At 35.7% G+C, this 14,801-nt stretch overlaps 1 long non-coding RNA gene across 1 annotated transcript; it reads right to left on the reverse strand.

The window, feature by feature from the left end:
* Positions 1-5,619: 5,619 nt before the first annotated feature.
* On the reverse strand, positions 5,620-13,513 carry LOC140160306 (uncharacterized). Its single transcript, XR_011859933.1, has 5 exons — positions 13,456-13,513; positions 12,950-13,047; positions 6,975-7,168; positions 6,653-6,705; positions 5,620-5,781 (listed from the first exon to the last, which is right to left on the reverse strand). It is a non-coding gene; the product is annotated as an uncharacterized lncRNA (long non-coding RNA).
* Positions 13,514-14,801: the final 1,288 nt, after the last annotated feature.

Here is a 14,801-nt window from a genome sequence, read left to right on the forward strand (position 1 = left end):
TTTACGGGAGATATTCATCATTTTCTACCCCGGTATCCAAAGATTTATCGTCTGAATATCAATCGTGCATAGCACATTTACGTGTATCGATCCCGTGTATTCATTTCAGTGTCTCTGGTTGTATAATGTAATTATTAACCGGGCGATGTCGGTATGCCACATTTCATAATGTTACGTATAGAGGTGAGGTATGGTAGGTACATTTTCATACACTTGGTACAAGAAAGTAGCATTACAAGGGCACAAGATGCACCTGCTCAGATAGAGATGAACATTTTCAAAAAACCCATTGAAATTGCCTTGTTTGGAACTTACCTTTGCCTTTGACCAAGTGACATCTTCATATCCCTTGTAAGCAACTTTCTGTGGTTCACACTAAACCAGAATACAAAATAATTTCATAAGTTAATGAAATATTGGTCTTTATATTGATAAATCTAAAAGCTATAGATGAAACAAAACACTAACATACTAACAGTCCAAAAACCAAGCAACGAAACAAACATCAAAGCAAGCAAGATTCGTGTACAGAGTAAACCAAAATTCTAATTCCAGTACGAATACTTTGATAAAAACGAAAGTAACACGGTATAAAGGGCAGAATGCTCTTATTTACCATTTTAACACATGAAATCCGGTTGCAAATATAATACTGCGGGTGAAATAGACACTTTTTAAAATCCATAAAAGGCAAATCTCGATTTAAAAGTGTGCGCGTCTGATTTTAAGATTGATACTAAATTTGTGGGTGAAGACCTATTAGTTGATCGTTTGGTTCCTAACGTAGTACATTCATCACTGACCTTATAGTCCCAATCGACCTTAGTTCTTTGCAATGTCCCACATAGAGCAGGTGTTTCAGATGCTGGCCAATCAAGATCAGATATTCCAGCTTCTAGAAGCAACACAGTAGTGTCTTTGTCCTCGGTAAGACGCGCTGCTACCACACAACCAGCGCTTCCTCCGCCACATACGACATAATCATATGAAGCAGTTGTCATTACTTTTATCAGTTCAGTATCAGTTCAGTATAATTTATTTATCCACTAAGTCATACAAAATATAAATATAAATATATAATGGAAGGATGGTCAAAAGAGAGCACAGCTCGAAAATATTTGGCCACCCTATAACAAAGAAAATGTTGAAAAGTGCAAAGAGACTAAGGACATATTTATACCCGCATAAAGCAATGTGAATGGCAAGCAATTGCTGAATTTGATACAAACATGCGAGATGTATATGTATTCCGTAGAGAAGTTCAAACGCATAATCTTCTTCTAATTCTCAAAGTCCACAATAAGCAAATAACAAAAACCCGGACACAAACACAAACAAACAAATACACAAATCAAACGGTCAATTGAAACAACCTTTATTGAATTGATAATAAGGTTTTAATTAACAAACCCATAATGCAATTTCTGTATCAAATTTCCATGGCTATATTTAACATCTTGCTTATTGGCAACTACAGAAAAATACCACGTGTTGGATTATAATTAAAAACAGCGGTACTGTTCACACAAATAAGAATTATGAACACAAGACAAATTTTCAATGAATGTTATGCAATTCAATATCAAATATTTAATATACACACATATAACAATTTAAAATAAATTAAAGGTATTTGACAATGATTAACAAAATACAAATGGTTCGTTTTGTTGAGTAACTTTTTCATGTATTTCAATCTTAAATATATTACATACACGAATAACAATTATTTCACATAAATAATTAAATATCTTTGACAATGATGTACAAAATTCAACTGCTTCGTTCGATGAGTAACTTTTTCGTGTATTTCGATATTAAATAGATAACATACACACAAATAACGATTTCACATAAATAATTAAATATCTTTGACAATGATTTACAAAATTCAACCGATTCGTTTGATGAGTACCTGAGTTAAGTTGAATATTGGAGTTCTCAGTTCATTTCAGTTCATTTCAGTTCAAGTCCATTATTTAGTACTAAAATTCAATACCGACATTTTTATACGTCATATTTAGTTGGAACCATTGATGTTTAATACAACATGTTCGTACACAGCCGTCCTGGAATTGGTTGATGGTGTGCTGACCCCGAATCTCTACAGATTGGTTTGTCTTAGCTAAGGTGGCCAAACCCGTCACTTTAAATGGTACATCTGATTAATTCACAGGGATTTGGTTGGTAACGGTAACAATGTTTGGTTCATGGTTGGATGGATCGGTCGAGAATTCATCTGTTAATTGTTGTGACTCCCAACACAGTTGCAGATCGCATTTCAAACTCATACGCCCGTGTGACCAATGAGCTATCTTCACCTCAAAGTGTGATGATAAAAATTATACATCAAATTATATCACCCTCTGCCTGGGTACAATATAACAATAATGCAAAGCCTATCTTTAGCTTGGATAGGTCTTATACTGGTATAAAACAAGAACAATCAATTTTGTTCTCACAAAATATACTGATGATGCGATCAATTTTGCAACACACACACACACACACACCCACAATATTTTGTGTGTTCACTTGAACAAGTCTTGCATGGAAGTAAGAACTCCCTCTTCACAATGTATGCTTGCCTACAATTAGTTTAACCTTATGCATATTTGATAGTGTTCTATTGTATTATTACACTTGACTATAAAATAACAATAGATGAACAGAATAAGACTGATCCATTATAATAAACAGGTAAATCACAGGCCTATCAACTGGCAACTCTCAGCTGGTTGACCAAATCATGCACTAAGCTAGAGTTTTCCAAAATCACAAAAAAAAATGAAAGTTTAATTTTGGTATCTGTACTGACACCACGCATTCCCCACTACCATGACTACAGCTCACATTGCCAGACATACAACCGTCTCAAAACTAAAAATGACAGCTGACTTCTGCGTATTTAGAAAATCGACGTTAGGTCCTATATTATCTATGTTTCATACATTCTTAGATAGCGAGAACCAATCAGAGCAAGCGTTAGAAAAATCCAAACCATGCATTGGTTGTGTATAATGTGCACTCCGCGTACTACGCGCAGTGCTTTCGCACGCGTTCGCGTCGCGTAGGCTTGATTCATTTTCCGGGCGGGTTGATGCATTTATATTTGGTTCTATTTTCCAATATTTTTTGGTGATAACTCGTGTATGAAATAGGTTAATGAACGCTTCGGGGCTCGTGCATAAGACGCATCAACATCAGCGCAAGTGCATTATTTTGTCCAATTTCTCTCCCAACAAGTAATACGCGTTCATTAACCTATAAATATGGGTATAGTTTTTTACTGAGTTTTGATATTTGCAAATAGAAAGAGGTCAAGGAATCCAATCATAAATTTGGTGTAAAATTTTGGTAGAAAATACTAAAACACCGAGATTTTATCAAATATGTACTTGTTAAAAATGTGGCCTTTTATTATAATTTTTTCTAATGGATAATATTTATATTTTAGATATCGGCTTAATTTTTTATTTTCAATTATTGACCAAATAATACAAAAATGTGATTTGTTTTTGTGATAAATATTTTATTTTAGTCACGGATTTGTCTTATCTGCTCAATAATTCCAAATATAAGGTCAATATAATTGTTAATTGAAGACCGAATTAAAAAGACTAGTTTGCGTCTGACGTCTGGGCAAACGCGCGACGTGATTGGTTGCTGACCTGCGCAGTACGGCATTTTTAGCCAGGTTGACAGGACGTCATACGCAAACTAGTCTATTCAATTCGGTCTTCAATTATAATATTGATCGGTATAATAAAGCACACGAGTATTAAAAACGGGAAATTACAAAACAATGTAGGAATTCAAAAAAAAATCAGAGAATTCAAAAAATTCGGGAAATAAAAAACATTTAAAAAATGGGGAAACGGGAATTTATTTCTTTTATTTCTTCTTTTGCCTTGGTTACTCATTCAGAATTCACATTAAAATATACATGAAAATACATAAAAATAATGTAACAACAATTTTTAAATACACTAAATACATGGTTCAAAAGAAATAACCCCCTCCCCTAAAATTACAAAACATTTCTTTGCATAACTTGAAGTACTGAAAGCACTTTTATAATGCGTCAACCATATATATAATTAAAAAAATAACTAGACTACTTTTGCTGCTGTAGACTTTCTTACCAGTCGTTTTTGTTACCCTATAGTTCGCCCTTTAAAAAACGAACTTCGCGTAGTGCAAATTGTTTTTGCTACCAGCGGCGATCGGGTTGTTTTTCTTCTTAACATGTGGGGTAATGATATGGGACACCAGCACAATGGAATTATTCACAGATTTATTTTTCCCCTACGACGATATACAGAGGAATACCTACCATGCCCGTTGCAAAAGTATACAAAAAGTCCCAAAATTTAAGAATTTGCAAGGCAAAATATTGGGTTTTTATGCTTTTTTTTTTGGGGGAGAAAGTCCACTTTTCACAAAATTGACCCCCCCAAAAAAAAAAGTCCACTTTTCAAAATCAGCACCCCCCTTTCACACACACACAAAATCCTGGCTACGGGCCTGATACCTAGTGAAATTCAATCACTGGACGCGGTCGAAATGGCAAGAAAATGAATGAAATCATCTCAATACTCCATTTAGTGTTTTCAAGGTCAATTTAAATTTCAAGTTCCTGTTCGGTCGCTGACGATCGTTTGCAGCCGTAAGGGCTATCGGGGTCCCTGATTGGGTTCTGCTAAACTGTGGCAGTTGAACAGTGGCGTGCCTGGACTTTTTGCCAGGATGGCAAAGAAAAATATGCACAGAGATCATTAGTTTGGCCCAATTTTACCAGGATATATATGCAGACGACAAAATGTTCAGTTTCAACACTATTTGAATTGACAATTGATATGCGAAGCGCGCACAAATTTGCAAATTTACACTCTTATACCCAAATCAAGGTGTCTACCGGATGTTTACGGATTAAACAGTCCTAAGAACAAGGCATATTTCCTTCTCTTTTATGCTTTTAATTGTCTGCTTTTTCACTGCAGCTTTAGTATAAACTGATAGCTTTAATGAATTAGATATATATTGCTATATGCAGAACAGGTAAATAACGAGGTAGTGATTCCTCTACGGTGAGTTGCGGATCATATCTGCACCTTTCTCGCCAATCATAATCGTCGGTGCATTTGTATTCCCGGATGTAACTGCCGGCATGATGGAAGAATCTATCACACGCAAGCCTTCGATGCCTCGAACTCTGTAAGCAATAGTACAAACAAGTGACTTGGAAGTACGTAAAGGTAATCTAAAAAACCCAGGTGTTAAGGTGCGTAACTTTGACACGACCTGTTACTGCGGTTATTTCTATGGGGTTTTTCACGGTTTTCTCCACTCTGGCGTTCCATACTCTGGCGTGCCATATTCCACTGTTCTTCCAATAATTGCACGGGGATATGCCTCACGGACCGGTTGCAACAGCTTTTTCATATCTAAAAACTCAAGTTTGGTTCATTTACATTACCGGCCCCTGAACAAAATTGAGCCCACCTCCCCTTAAAGAAAGCGAGCTTAACATTATACGGAGCTTTCCAAAGGAAGACGACCGGTAATTGATCTGTAATAATGATATTCATGCAGAGATGTGTTTATTCTTACCGTAACTGTGGGTCCACAACCGCAGTAGCATCATCCTCCGCGCCCATCTTGCAAGTTCCTCCAGGGTGGTACATAGTACAGGCAAAATGACGAAGATACTCTTCCAAATTCTCATCCGACCATTCGTCATTGTCAGTTTTCGGCATTTTCCAATTAAGCAGCTTGCATCTTTAAAAAATAAAAGTCAAGGAAAATTCGGATAATAGTTGTTCAGAGCTTTCAAATAAAATGAAACTTAAAACTATTTGCACGATTGATAAACAAACATGTCGTCATGATTATGATGCTTATTATAAGAAATGTCAAATTTGTAAGACTCGAACTTTGAAAACAAACTTGAACCTTTTAATGTAGATGATGGTTTGAAACAATTACCGTACTGACGCGAGTATAGTCCCACCCCGTTTTTGGGTGAACATTTTTCAAAATTGGGGGTGGGACTATACTCGATTTCATAAAAAAAAAATTTAAATTTTTTTTTTTTTTAATTTTTTCGGTTTTGTAGTGTCCCTGGACCTACATTTAGATTTAAATGGTAGGATCGTTCTTGGTTGACCTAAAAAAAAAATAAAATAAAATAAAATAAAAATTCAAGATATTTTGTATTTTTAATATGAAAATTGATACATTGTTTTCATGTCTTACTCTATTAATTATTTCAAAATGCATTCAAATTCAATGCATTTTTAAATCATTAATAGAGTATGACATGAAAACTATGTATCAATTTTCATATAAAAAATACAAAACATCTTGATTTTTTTTTTTTTTTTTTTTTTAGGTCAACCATGAATGATCCTAGCATTTAGGTCTAGGTCCTGGGACACTCCAAAGCCGAAAAATAATAACTTAAAAAAAAATTTAAAAATTTTTTTTTTTTTTTTTTTTTTTTTTAATTTCTGAAATTTTTCGAAAATTTGGGGGTGGGACTTTACTCGAAGGTGGGACTATACTCGCGTCAGTACGGTAATGTAATATGTTAGCTTATTTGTGACTGGCAATACAAATCTGATCAAAACAATGAATTGTTCATTCATACTCAAACTGTTCCATCGACTTAGATTCCACAATCTTCTTGGACATTCGAATGGCCTGGCATATATACAAACATAACAGAGTGCATGTGTATTATATTTTAGTAATGTGAATTAAAATACAATGAATTTATTCAAGTGAATGTTTATTGGAAATTACACAGTGTGCTAATTTAAACACTGTTTCAACACAAAATAAATTGAGATTTTACGTCAATACTTCGACGTGGAAGGTACAAATGCAATTTTTATTTCGGGAAAAGATAACATTGCAAGGGCGCCCTCATCACAGTATTGTGAGAGTCGTATAATAACATTTGACGTTACCTCAATCATGACTTGGATATCATGACGATCTTCCAAGTAGTGTGGATCAATAGCAGGGGGGGTCTAAGGGGTTGCTAGATTTCAGTCTGATTTCACCAACACTTTTGGGATGAAGCAGAGTCGGTGTCAAAGTAAATCCTTCAAATGTTTCTCTCTCCTCTCGAGTTTTATTGTAAGCCAAAAATGGATAGAATCTGATAACAAGAAAGGTGAAAGAAATAAGAGTGCCAGGGAATTCAATATATCATTATAAAAAATATTTTAAGAAATCAAAGCGCCCTTGGAGTAAAAACTGTAATGTAATGATTGACAGACACAATTTCAACCAATGAAAGAAATTAATATTTGTAATCGATCAAAAAACAAGCGTTTTATATCAATTTTTAATTTAGCCTGAATCCGTAAATATGGCCATCTCCTGCCTCATTTAGGTCAAGGCTGTTTAACCAGCGAGCCATTATTGAAGCTATTTCACATACATGTACAAAAAAAACCCAGAGAAAGAACATTTGACTTGAAATATCTTTTGTGGATTTCGAATGATAATGTCACGAAGTCGAAGCTTAAGGTCAAACTTCAAAAACCAAAACAAAACATGTCGACGCGAATATTTCCGGACTTGTACAATTTCATCATCGTATCAGTATCATTAATTTTTGAAACCTTCTCCAAACGTTCGTGCCATTCCATCTTTACAAAATGTTTTATTTTTATGGACACAAAAGCCTAAACACAAGAATTATGCGATTTATGTTTTAAATAAACTTCTCCGTCCAACTGCCTTCGTGACCATAAACAACGAAATAACGTGCTCTCCCTTTTAGAACCCACACAATTCCTTTTGTGTGTCAGTTTTTGTTTGTCTCAATATTTGAGCGCAAACAGAAGATATTAAAATAAACACAATAAATATAAGATTGCGATTCTCATTACGGCAATTTTTTATCCAAATCATGATACACTGTTTATTCTTAGGGACGCACCATTATACATGTACTTCAAGGTTGTGGTCAGGAGCAAAAAAAAAAATTCTTTACTATCACTAAAAACCTTTCGCCACCAACAATAAACATCTTTCTCCACCTACATAGTGCACGTATGTCCACGGCAAATTCACCGTGACCTTTCCAGCCATAAACCCGCTTAGTGAAGATTAAACCGAGATATGCAGTACTAAACCATTATAGTAATCGATTGTCCAACGCAAATTTATTACCACGTGATAATATTAATCCAATGAGCGATTGAATTGTCCGCTACGGTCGACTAATCCAATTGATAATGACGCTATTCACATGTACGGGCGGAGCTCCACTGACTGAGTTTTTGGGGTATTTTTTACTGGTTTGCTTTCATTTACTCATCAAGGCGGTCCACCCTTATTATAAGGACTATGCTAATGATTTAAAGATTGACATGTAGAGAATAAACCATACTTGACTGACAGTAAGTACCTAATTTGTACCTATTACGGTTTCGTAACACCCCTCTTGCAAATGTGACCAAGCCAGGGCGGCCCGGTGAAGCAAAATGTGCGTTGGAATAACACGGAAGTCATACTGCAGTTACTGTCCGTTTTCCTATACACAATACACAGGCGAGTACCCGCTAGTCCGAAGGACCGCTAGTCCGAAGGTTCGCTAGTCCGAAGGTTCGCTAGTCCGAACACGTATTTCAATGGAGGACGTGACGGTCGCTAGTCCGAATTTGCAAAAAGGTTCGCCAGTCCGAAAAAAAAGGTTCGCTAGTCCGAAGGTTCGCTAGTCCGAATTTATTAAAAGGTTCGCTAGTCCGAATTGTTAATCAGGTTCGCTAATCCGAAGCAAAAAAGGTGCTCTAGTCCGAATTTTAAATAAGGTCCGCTAGTCCGAATTTTATATAAGGTTCGCTAGTCCGAATGATAAATAAGGCCCGCTAGTCCGAATTCTAAATAAGGTCCGCTAGTCCGAATTTTCTTTAAAGAACCTGATCAGCGCCACCATACACCGGTCTCAAAATGTATTGGAGGTGTTTGATCAAATATAGCGTGTTACCTGAGTAGGTGCACACAGGTTCACAACATTGTTCATGTTTTGCATTGTTTCTTTAAAAGTAATGATAGAAAGTACATAAAAGTATACATTTTCAGAAAGGAAACAATGCAAGTAACCCAATAAGTTCATGTTCTAAAGACACAAAAAGTATACATGGTATAGATGCTGTTTTTCTAAAGTATTTGAATATTTATTCCTTTTAAAATTACTGATGTAGGTTTTGCAGATTTTGCAATCAAATATACACCATCGCCTCAATGGTAATGGAAATAATTCAAAACAACAACGAGAGCAAGGCCTATTTAGAATGTCTTAAATACAAACTTTTCTATTTATTTTATTTCTTCATTGATTACTTTCTCTATAAATCCTTCTTCCTTTAATTCTTTCTTTCTTTCTTTCTTTCTTTCTTTCTTTCTTTCTTTCTTTCTTTCTTTCTTTCTTTCTTTCTTTCTTTCTTTCTTTCTTTCTTTCTTTCTTTCCTTTCTTTCCTTTCTTTCCTTTCTTTCTTAAATTCGGACTAGCGGACCTTATTTAAAATTCGGACTAGCGAACCTTATTCATAATTCGGACTAGCGAACCCTAAATCAAATTCGAATTAGCGGACATGATTTTAAATTCGGACTAGCGAACCTTATATATAATTCGGACTAGCGAGCCTTATTTAAAATTCGGACTAGCGAACCTAGTTAAAAATTCGGACTAGCGGACCTTATTTAGAATTCGGAATAGAGAACCTTCGGACTAGCGGCCGGACCTTCGGACTAGCGAACCTTAGGACTAGCGAACCTTCGGACTGGCGGGCCTTCGGACTAGCGGGCTGTAACCAATACACAGTGCTCTCACCATTGACGCGTGACCCCTACAAATGATCTACGTTGGAAGAATGGGCACTTGGCTAGTTAACATCACTGTGTGAAAAATAACCAGTCAATATGTTAGGTATTCTCCAAACTTCTAGCAAATATAGTTCGCTAACATGACCTATATTACAGCTAGGTTAGATGTTCAGAAATAGTCGCACTTTTGTAAAATATGAGTGAGGGCAAGGCATAGCTAGCCAACTCCCCGTGTTAATTGAATGGAGATTTGACCGAAAATATTGGTATCGGACCGCTCACTTCTGAAGGATGCCACAAAAAACGGTACAAGCTACATTTTAACTATTCTCTGGCAATCATCATGATGAGTTTCTGATATAGTATGCCGAAATTGGGTACTGTAGGTGATTGACAAATGGTCGCACTTTTCTGATAAATAAGTGACAGTGAACATGAAATATCAGCGCCCATAAACCCAAGTTAGTAGCTAGTTAGTGGAGGCCGTCACGTGACTGATTATTGATTATTGAAGTGCCTTATTAATAGATACGCACGATTTAGGGCAAGAAAAACAAACCGGGATACTTTTGGAGACATCATCATCATCATCATCATCATCATCATCATCATCATCATCATCATCATCGACATCATCATCATCATCACTTTCTACATTTTTTCTAAACAACATAGGGCCTACCGTTTTAATAAGATTTTTTCTTGAAATGCATGTAACTATAATTATTGTTTAGAGCGTGATGAAATAAAACATCACGATTTTCATCACAAAACAAAGTAATAGGCCTACAAAGGAAATACATTTTTCAAGAGTGATTGAATAAAACATCACGATTTTCATCACGGAACAAAGTAATACATAAGACATTGTTTGTTTGATTGCAATCAACCGCGACAGTTCGTCTCACACACATAACAATGCACTGCGATCAAATAGGTTGATGACAACATTTGATTGAATGGACTGCACTGCGCCATGATTACGTGCACCGGTTCAAATCCTTTGTTTGGAGCCAATCAATAATTTCACGTACAGCCTCTATGCAAATTAGAGTTTACACACGCTGCAGCTGGGGTAATCGACCGAAGCTTGTTGCCGTTAGTGATCGAATGCATGAGCTTATTTGCTTTACTGAATCGATTTACTGGATTAATTTCCTGTTAACTGGGTTTAATGCCACAAAGGTCGAATCGCCTTTGCCATGGACCATGACTGCATCATGTTTGGATATAGATAGTATATTTCTTTCTCATATAAATGTATGGTCCCCCGTTATTAAAGCTTGTACCGGGTTGAAAATTCAGATATTTTGAATAAGTAATTGAAACATAGAGAAAGTACTAAAATCATAGCTTTTATACTTTTTCATCTCGTATATCTACAACACAGCGCTACCAGTAGGGTTCAATTGCCTATTGTGAGTGCCCCTGTGTTGTGTGCATACATTTTGTGAGAAGCTTCTAATTTCACTCTTACTAGATTTACTCCGCAATTGTTTTGCTAAAATTATGCCCTTGCTCAGAAATAAAACCACAATATGTTTGGATTTTATTTTATTATTGTTTTCTGTTATGCACAGGATAAAATGGTGTGCGTATATTCTTTGTTTAAAAGACAAAATTAATGGATTTGTAAAAACACCAAATAATCCGCGACCTTTGTATGCCTTCAACCTGACCACCGTTTGTCTTAAAACCCGATAGACGATGACATTTGACCATAAGATCAATGGCCTTTGTTTGCCAATTACCATAAACAAATCTATATAGCGGTTATTGCCAGAGTTGTAATATGATGGCACAATTGGGTGGCAAACTGTATGGAAACAACACGGCATATACTTTGACCATACACTAGGATCCACAACATGCTTATCTATCATGGGAACAGTTCTTAAACCTTGATGCTACCCAATAATGTTTGCTTAATTAGATGTTATCTTAATTAGAGCTCTAGTAGGCCAAATGTTATTATTTGCATGGTATAATTGACTTGGAAAGTTTGTTTGCTGGGGAGTTATAGGCCTATATGTCAGAGTCAGGATGTAGGTATCATTATGCCTCAAATCACGAATTATTGTAAGATTTAGTGCAGAGTAGGTTAGATATGAAAATGGAAAGTTACAACGAATGACTATACACCTGATTCGTGAACTGTGTCATTTTGAAAGACTCTTCCTCTTTATCCTTCATCTCTATTAATTTTGATTTTCAGTGTATTAGCAAGTAGATGATGTATATGTATCACAGACGTTATACATTTATAAAAACTTAACGTTTTCTATTGGTCAACATAGGCGTAGATCCCGGGTGGGGGGTAGCCCCCCCCCCCCATATTTTGCCAGGGGAGCTTACTTATTTGTGTCTTCTCATACTATTCATCATATACCCCTGCATAACGAAATTCAACAATATTCAATATCCAAAGCAATATCCTCACTGTAATACCGTAGGTCCCAAAAACAGAATTTTCCCCACCCCACATAATCGCAAATTGACATGAAAGCTTCATTCCCATTTTTTTCATCCAAAACGGTCCTGTCATACATCTTCCCCAATCAAACACATTTCTCTTGCATTTGATCATTTCCTACTCTTCCCTAGAAAAATCATTATAATACCAAATCTATACACCATGGAATTCACCATATCACGTCCAAGCACTATTCATCATATACCCCTGCATAACGAAATTCAACAATGTTCAATATCCAAAGCAATCTCCTCACTACAATAGGTCCCAAAAACAGAAATCCCCCACCCCACATAATCGCAAATTGACACGAAAGCTTCAATCCCATTTATTTCATCCAAAACGGTCCTGTCATACACCTTCCCCAATCAAACACATTTCTCTTGCATTTGATCATCTTCTACTCTTCCCTAGAAAAATCATTATAATACCAAATCTACACACCATGGAATTCACCGTCACGTCCAAGCTCACATTGGGCGCCCCATTCCTTTTTTAAAGGAATTTTTATTTAAATTAACTCCTGTGCAAAAAAACCAAACAAAACAATTACCTTGACCCAACTTCCTAACCCCCCTTGAAGTCTTAAATGGTCGTTCCTTGTCGTAAAGCAAGTAAAACAACAGTTACCTTTCGGATGCTAATATCTGGAGATTTGGTTCATCGGGTCCAAATGGGTAGTATATGGAAATAAATGATATCTGGTAGTCTGGACTGTCATTTTCAATCTGAAACACGTAATCGAACCAGACCTTTACTCAGAAAAAGGATTTGACACCTTTGCGATGTTGTAGCTTGAAGTATACATCCATTATGGTCAAGGAAGTATCCCTAATCAATTATACCACATTCTTTAATCACCGAAGTCAAGAGTAACAGTGAGTTCTTTATTCAAATGATTACCTTCTCGACCCACCATTCCGATTTGTTTTTACGCAAGTGGTATAATACTGCACACTTCTCTCAGATCATTTTCAATCGTATTGCTTTTAACTGATTCTCTTCAACGTTATGAATCAACAAGTGGGTATTTTATATTAACATGAGCACACACAGTAGGAGAGACAGTAGAATTATAGTATATTAATGACATATTACGATACCAGTGCGAATTAATCGGAATTTTACAAACTCACCTGAAGCCTGCTTTTGTTGAAAAATGCTCCCTCGCCACAAGTGGAAGTCTTCGGTACCTGTAGAGATAATTTCGCAGCATTGCAAGTGTACAAATTATTAAGTTTCATAATTAAGGAAACTAATTCTATTGACTGAATGGGTAATAATACATTGATTGTACTAAAGGTATAATAGTATAATAGTGTTTTTTCGATTTACAAATGTTTCTATCGACTGAATTATTTTATGTTCGGGACATACGTGTAACAAAACAAATTTACCATATTGCAGCTCCAACCACCAGTGCCCGGTTTTACAGCTACTTTCATGTGTGTCCATAAATGGTCCTGATATGAGGAATAACGTAATAATGTCATAAACATTACACTCATAGGCCAATCAAATTATTTAAAAAAATAACCCACTACTAATTGCAACAGAAACCATGTAATCACCATTTATTTCAGAAAAGTATATTTAAACATATTAAAAGTCCCCAAAATTCCAAGTTGTGAAACAGTGCCTAATTTGCATAAATCCAAAATGGCCGCTTATGCAGAGGTGAAATGTCAAATTTCGTCAATTGTTGTTAAAAACCACACCAGTGTACTCCTTTCGTCATTGGGATTCAGAAAAAAGTATAGTATCTCCGAGATACATTCCTTGAGTTATGAAGGAAAGGTCAAAATGTCAAAATTTGGATTCTACAAGGGGACAAAAATTGAAAAATGCTCTGATTTTGATTTTTTTTAAATGGTTTTTTAAATGGCATATTGTTCCGCTTGCAGAAACATTTAAAAAAAAAGAATAGCTTGCCATATCTCAGATGGTTTGTTACCTTGGTAACATGGCAAAGAAGATCGAATTCCATTGAGCCCTGTTGACCTTGATCTATTTTTTGATGTTACCTTTGTAACAAAACGTCCAAAACAACTTTTCTCATTTTGATTTATTTTTGCCAAAGGAACAATTTGAGACCAGTTGGATTCAAATTGGAGCATATTTCTATTGTAAACGACCGTGGACCCCAAAATTTGACCTTTGACCTTTTTGCCTGTAGCTCAAAAACTGTATGTCAGAGTCAAACTATACTTTTTCTGAATCCTTATGGTGATTTAACAAGATTTGACCAACTTTAAAATGTCACCCCCTGCATAAGCGGTCATTTTGCATTGAAGCAAATTAGGCACTGTTCCACTACTTGGACTTTTGGGGACTCTGACATTTGATACTTTGTTTAATATACTTTTCTGAAATAAATGGTGATTAAATGGTTTCTGTTGCAATTAGTGGTGGGTTAAGGCCTGATTTTCCTAAATTCGATTGGCCTATTATGATACCTTTGTGACTCACCGTGATTCATCAT

The sequence above is a fragment of the Amphiura filiformis genome, chromosome 9 (assembly GCF_039555335.1).
Source record: "Amphiura filiformis chromosome 9, Afil_fr2py, whole genome shotgun sequence".
NCBI lineage: Eukaryota > Metazoa > Echinodermata > Ophiuroidea > Amphilepidida > Amphiuridae > Amphiura > Amphiura filiformis.